The sequence below is a fragment of the Tupaia chinensis genome, unplaced genomic scaffold, assembly GCF_000334495.1.
Source record: "Tupaia chinensis unplaced genomic scaffold, TupChi_1.0 Scaffold000175_1, whole genome shotgun sequence".
Classification (NCBI taxonomy): Eukaryota; Metazoa; Chordata; class Mammalia; order Scandentia; family Tupaiidae; genus Tupaia; species Tupaia belangeri.
The window spans coordinates 3,617,360-3,624,871 of NW_006159650.1; the positions used below are offsets into that span (position 1 = coordinate 3,617,360).

General features: G+C 34.1%; 1 protein-coding gene across 3 annotated transcripts in view; it reads right to left on the reverse strand.

The window, feature by feature from the left end:
- Positions 1-7,512, reverse strand: part of BRWD1 (bromodomain and WD repeat domain containing 1) — a 162,539-nt gene that overhangs the window by 3,469 nt on the left and 151,558 nt on the right. The window lies entirely within an intron of this gene.

The following is a 7,512-nucleotide window of genomic DNA, read 5'->3' on the forward strand; positions in this document are numbered from 1 at the left end:
AAAAAAAAAAAAAAAAAAAAAGTACCCCATTGGTGGATGTCTACAGGACCCTGCTTCAAGTTTCCAGACATGAGATTATCATGGACAGGCTGTAGAGATCACTAAAATAATTACACCTGATATTGTATATCCACATTGAGATATCTAGAGGACTGATTCTCCTCTCTGTACTACTAAATAATAGAAAACACATAGGTATTTTGGCCAGGTACTATTAAGTAATGCTATTACTCTGTAGCAGGGAAACTACAAATTTCCATCCTTCTTAGTTTTTCCTCTTAGGGAGACGTTGTCCATTTGTCACAAGTTGATTAAAGGGCAAGTATAGGTAAAAACTGCATGTTCATGTAGTTCAAATTATGAGGAAAGCCCTTCCAGATTTTACCCAAGTCTATGAAACTAATGTCAAAGCTGTGCTTTCTCTGAGATTCGTTAAGTATTCCCCAAAAAACAGCTTAGAAATACTTCATTCAAAGCAACCTCACCCCCCCCACACACACACAAAGTAGCATCTGCCAATTAACTTAGATGAATGACATGCATCTCCAATGAAATCCTATATCCAAAGACGTGTGATCAGTTTTGATCAGTTTGATCACAGGCATTGCAAATGGCATTGTAGCAGACACACACACAAAATCATTAATCCCATGCAGCATGCCCCTTTTACCTCATTTGGTTGGGATCTATGAGAAGTGGTTTCAAGTGCAGTGTTTTTACCACTTCAAATTATTTTAGTAATTTCAAAATTATGAATATATCCAACAAATTTACCTTATATTCAAAATCTTCAACACATTAAGCCAATGTTAGACACATCCTAGAATATAAATCAGTATACTACAAAAGGAACATTTTGAAATAATTTAAAAATACAAATGGCAAAATTAAAGTGGTATTTGTTCTTTAGGGTAGGATGGCCTTATATACTAGTATCAATTACCAGCACCCATTTGCATTGATAAAAACATTAAACAACTAGTTCGTTCCAAGCAATGTATCTAGTTGTATGGTACAGAGGAAATCCTATCATAACTAAAAACTATTTTATAACAAGATGATTTAAGTTATACCAATTAACTCCTTTTCAAGTGTGACAGAAGTACCCGTGCTTACTATTTAGGAACCTAGTAAATACTAAGACTCTTTAAGAAATGGGTACCTATAACCCAGAATAGTAGGAAAATTAAAGATTCTGCAGAAAAAGCTAAACCTTAATTTTTAAAAACACTTAAAGGAAATATCAAAACTTCAAATAAAGAACTATCAAAGAATAAAAAATTGCATTGTACCACAGCAACTCTTAAAGCTGTAATCTCTAACGTCTTAAGACAATAAAATGAGACTCACAGAATTAAAAAAAAAAAAAAAGAATCTAAATCAGAACAGTGACTGTAAGAAATTAAAAAAAAAAACATACTGGTAAGTCAGTGTTAATTTTATTACCGAGAACTTGGTAAATTATAAAGTGCTTTATTCTCCTTGAGAAAACTACAGTTTTTGGAAATATATACAGGATAATTCAGGGTTAAAGAGAATCCAATTCTGTTAGGGTACAGGCTTAGGGACTTGGGAGGATGCTGCTCTCACACACATGTGACAATGTCACTTAATACTAGGTTAATACAATCCCACAAATGCTACTGTCCAGAGGGTCTCATGTCAGTCACTTGTGTCAACAGTCACCACATGCTCAAGGCCTTGTTGCCTTCCTGCCTTTGAATCCCTATTTGGGGATGGCAAAAACACATCAGTAGTGTAAAAACCTGCATCTGTAGTAGTACTCTGTGACAGTTTACCTACATGACCACTTTTAATCGTAACTCACAGATTTGTGTATTTGGAGATGGCTAATGATGAGCAGAAACTTGGAGATATATATATATATATATACACACACACATAACAGTTCTAGTTCAAGATATTAATCTCCAGTTTCTACATTTTAAGAACTATTCGTATTCCAATTATTGTATTCCATCATACAAAATTGTTTGATCAGTGCAAGTAATAAACTTCAAGTGTGATCATTACTATGGGAGCACTGAAATGTTTAAATCTGATCATTTTTCTAACTGGAACATTTAAAACAAATCGGAGAAATGAAACACTATCCAAATCAAAATATACTAGCCCATTTCATACACTTTAGGTTTCTGACATTATTAGCTGCTATAGTTGGTAGATAAATTAAATCCACCTTTGAGTTGTGAAATTATAACCTCCCTCAAACAAACAGTAAATCAGAACTAGTTTGAGATGTCCTCTTCTTGGTCTGCTCTTCATGATAAGCAAAGAAAAAAATCCAAAAAATAGAAAGAGCAAAACAGTGTTTATCAATGATCTTCATCCCCTCCAAAGCAGAAGTTTCCAAAAGGATCCCATAAATGGAAGTCTCTTTAGAAAACAGATGTAGAATGAAGTGTTTTCTGTAACTTGCTGGTTTTTAAATTCTCTTCTGTTTTCAAGGAGAGCTGGTAACACTGCAGTCACACTACAGTATGGCAGCTTCAGCCATGAGACTGTCCGCAAACTAGAACTGTTCACTAGTTCAGTCACTTTTAGGGTTCAATTTACTCAATGATGGGTACCAAAAAAACCCTCAACTGTCTTGTTTTGAACTACAGCTAATCTAACACATCACAATATTTTTTTCTCAGCCTTGGAAAATAATTAGTAACATTAGTCATGATTTTTGAAAGATTTGTAATGACAATTATTTTATTAAGATCCAGTAAAAAGTATTAAGTATGAATTCAAGGACCTTATAACTTGTTCAATTTCAATGTTCTAGAACAGTTATCTCAGAGCATTTCAAAGTAAATCTAGACAGGATAAGGTATCAGAAGTAAATATTGGGCTTTGTATCTACTTAGCGCTTTATTAATGAAAGGAATAGCTCAGACCATCCAGTGACAAGCACCTTTTCAAAATGGCTCCTGACTCACCCATACGCTGCCACCCCCTACTCAAGCATGTAATTCTGAGCCCTGTATTCTGCCAACATTAGAAGAAAACAAAAGACTGAGGTTGAGATCAATTTATAACAAGAGGTAAGATAAGTTGCAAGGGATATTGCTACTACAGACAGACTTTAAGGAATTAACCAGCTAGGATGTTTAGTCTTGAGAGTCTTTTTTTATTACACCTTTCTTCTTGTTATGATTACAGGGCTAACTTTAAGATACTCTACTACTGTATTTAGCAGTTGGCTAAAAATTGGTTCCTTGACTAAATTAACTTAGTATGTTAAAGATCTTATGTGGGAATAGAAAACTCAAGAGTTGCATTTTTGACACTCTTGTAATGATATGGTTAGAATTTTGCAGGTGAATTGAATGTGCAGGTGCAGGTGCAGTCCAAGAACTGATCCATACTGGGACCAGCAGTTAGCATAATGGCTATGTCGCTGAACTCCCAAGTAGTCGACCGAGGTTCAAGTCCCGGACCCTGTGGCTTAAACTCATGCCGGGTGTGTGTGTGCGCGTGCCCAAGATCCCAAAAGGAGAATGGAGGAGAAGGGATTGCGGCGTGTCCATCCCCCCTGGGGAGTGATTTCTCGCTATCTCTCTGTCTCTCTTGCAAGCGCACATGCCCTTTAGCAAAAACCTCTCAAAAAAACCAAAACAAAACAAAATTGATCCATACGTAGAAAATTAACTTCAGTAAAGGACGTTTAATGTTTAACTACTGATCAATAAAGGCAATTTCTAAATTATTTACCCAGTGGAAGTAAGGAATTGGGCTGGATAGTACAGTCAGTCAATAACTCAATTGGGTTAGATGACCTCTTTTGGCTGTCTAAATTCCAATTTAAGATTTTGATACATGGTAAAACTTACCTTAAAGCTGACTTAAAAACTAAAGTATGACCAGAAAATATACTGCAGCATTGAAAAAGTTCAATGAACTACTGGTCTTGCCGTACTTGAGAAAAATATATATAGTCTGTCTATACTTACTTACATAGTGCCAAACAAAAAGCCTGTAGATTTACAGGACCCAGATGCTGTGACCCCCACCCTCCTCCATCAAATATGGAAATGTAACTCCTGAAAAATTAGCATCTTGGTATTTTTCAACCAATTTAACAACATAGTAGGACCCAGCTTGATAGATTATATTAAAGAGAATGGTAAAGATCTCTTAATTTTGATAATTCCTATGTTGCCTTATGCACATATGTAATTAAAGAGCTTTAAAAAATTTAAGACAACATAGCCCTCGGCATTACTTTATTATTCTTTACTCTTCAATCCTTTCCATTAATTCACAATCTTTGCTGCAAGTATTATCAGTACTAAATAATCTAGTTGGATTCTAAATTTTTTCCATACTGCTTTATTTTCTCCCTAGCTTTGATAAATGTATTCGGTTTGGTCTTTATGTTTCCAAATCGTAGGATAAAAGATAATCTTAAACTGTTAAGGTAAGTGTCTTAGGGTTTCTGTTTCTTTCCCCCACAATCCACAGAAGTTGAGAGGTATGACTCAATTAACAGATGAAAAGTTTTTTTTTTTCAACTCCATCATACTGGGATAATTGAACTATAATTTCCATACATTGTAAGAAAACTGAAGTACTCAGTGATAACTGCAAGACACCTAACAAATATATTAACTTACTACTAATGCAAAGAATGAAGGGCCAGCAGCAGGTGATGTGGAGGTTATGATGTTGGATCCCACATGGCTGACTGTGCAATTCAAATCACGCCCGGCACCAATGGATTGAAAATCATGCTAGGCACGTGTGTGTGTGTGTGTGTGTGTGCGCGCGCATGCCCAAAACCCCAAGAGGAGACTGAAGGATATGAAACTGTGACATAGCCATCCCTCTGGGAATGTTTTCTCATTCTGCCCACCACCACCCCCTGCCCCCGCCCCGGTCTGGCAAGCACATACACCCTTATAGCAAAAATAACTAAAATAAATACATTTTTAAAAATGGAACTGATTATTTCAGCTATAAAGGGTAAAACCAAACATGTTCTAGTGCTCAATATCATTTATGTTACTTAAAAAAAAAATCAATACAGTGGAGTAGAAAGGCAAAAAATAAATATTGCAGGCACCTTTGACAATATTCTTACTGATGATAAACAAATACTTCATCTTTTCTTCAGTTTGCACAAATTCAATTTGTACTGACAGAAGAGATTAAATACTTCCGAGTCTTTAATACTATACAAAGATATGAATAAACTTTGTGTTCTAATTATTCTGAAGGAAAATAGAAAATGTAGTGTGCACCCAATGTTATTCTAAGTAAGGATTATTATTTAAGAGGTCATCAGGTCATCCATTAGTGCAAAAAGTTTAGTGATGTATATAAGTCTTCATTTTTGCACAGTAATACCCTCAGATGGTATTTTTATTGGTTTGTTTTATATCCCATTTTCAATTTATATTTGTAAGTTTTGAAGTATCAAGCTCCTTCCCTTGATTTTCTTATTTGAAGACAGTTTTTGTTTTAGATACAACTCTCTACTATTTGGGGGGAGGGGGAACCACCTCTGTGTTGTACATACAAGCTGTGAATAAATGTTATATTCTAAGGATCATTACACTGAGAAATGATTTAACTGCATATTTTCCACACAAAAAGGGAAGGGGGGAAATGACCACCCTTAGAATACTATATGTAAAAGGAATAAACTTACCCTTTCATTCATAGATTACTATACATTGCCAGTGTACCCTTATCAATAAATAAGATACTGAAAAATGCTTTTTAAACTTTATGTTTTAAATGTTTGATTTTTTTCTTCATATGCTTGGGAAAATTAGCATTTCAAAGGAAACAATAATCAAATCTGAATATTTTGTAACTTTAACAAAAAAACCATAAATGAATAAAACCATAAGCCTTTGCACATAAACAAGCACAGTAAACGAAAAAAAGGTTTTTTTTTTTCATATACACCATTACATTACTTCAAGTGCAATGGAAAGATATAGTATTCATTTCTGGATCAGCTCACATTCAAACCCTTTGTTTTTTCTCAAGAAAAATACAAACTGATCCTAAACATTAAAGTACATCTGTGCATTAAATCCCTGTGCATTTTACATAAAGTAGAAAAAAAAGCCAAACATGTTCTAGTGCTCAATGTAAACATTTTTAACTATTATTTATTAATTTTTCTTAAAGGTACTTAGGAGTGTTGTGTGTCACATATTCAAAGTTAATCTTAGGATATTAGCACCATAACCCAAAAATAAACCATAAAGATTATTTTCTCCATAATCCCTTATCTTACTTCAGGACATGTGAAGCTACCATTGTCAACCATGCTTTTAAAGTAACCAGGCTCACTGCATTTTCTGATTAAATCAAATCTGATTACATCAAGATGCTACAAAGGGCCATTTTGGACAAAAAGAAAAATTAGTAATTGGCTCATCAGTCAGTCAATGACCACTTAATTCAGTCCAAAGAAGTAAAACAGTTTTATAATGAAGCCTAAACTGTTAATGTTCTGTTTTATTGAAAGAATTTATTTATAAGTATATTCCATGTTTAATTACGGACTTTTTTTTTGGTACCTTTTTGCAGATAACAGTAAACAAGAAGTTATAACCCTGAGAACAGATACAAAACAGAGACGCTTAGGGAGAGTTTAAATAAATTAATGGATCTGTTATCTATCACCAGTTCTTAAAATCAGGGAAGTAAAAAGGTATCATATTAATTTTTCCAGGTCAATTATTCTCATTCAGTCTGTCTACTATACACTTAACATGAGCTTTGAGAAGAAATGCATCATAATTTTGAAGTGGTGATAGCTCTTGAAACCACTAATGAGAAGGAGGTATTTATTCCACCTATCTCAGTTGGTCATGTTCAAAAATGTCCTTCCCCGTACTTTCTATCATGTCAAATGAAATAGATAATTTAAAGTAGAACATTCTCTAACACTGACAAGAGTCTGATGCTTTTCCTTATCTGCCACCTCAAAGATACAAAGATACACAGGAGAAAAGGATTAATTTTGTCTGAAAACCAAACACAATTAGGGACAATAAATAACTTAAAGGTGGAGCTACTGTAACATATCCCTGTAAGTACTAAATATGTAAACCACTGGAATCAAGTCCATCTTCAGGCACAAACAAGCTAGGAATGGCCTTCTATACTGTTTGGAGTAGTATAATTGATCAAGTAAAAGTATTTGGCTCAAAAATAAGTGTATTTGATGATGTAATAAAAGTTTTGCTTTAAATGGAGTCCAAAAATATTTTCCCATAAAGCGTGAGTTTCTGATATTTAGAGTAAAGGTCACTAATAAAGATACACTTAGTTGCCTCCAGCAAAGAACACTTAGGATTGCACATGGCAGCAATAAGCTAAAACAGAGATGGAGAATGAGAATTAACTATTTTCCTATATAGATAAGATTTGCAATTGCACTCATGACAAAACTCAACTCTACAATTTCAATACAGATGGGGTAAATCTACATATAACTTAAATACTTTTTTTAGCCCTGTACACTCTAAAGAACACTCT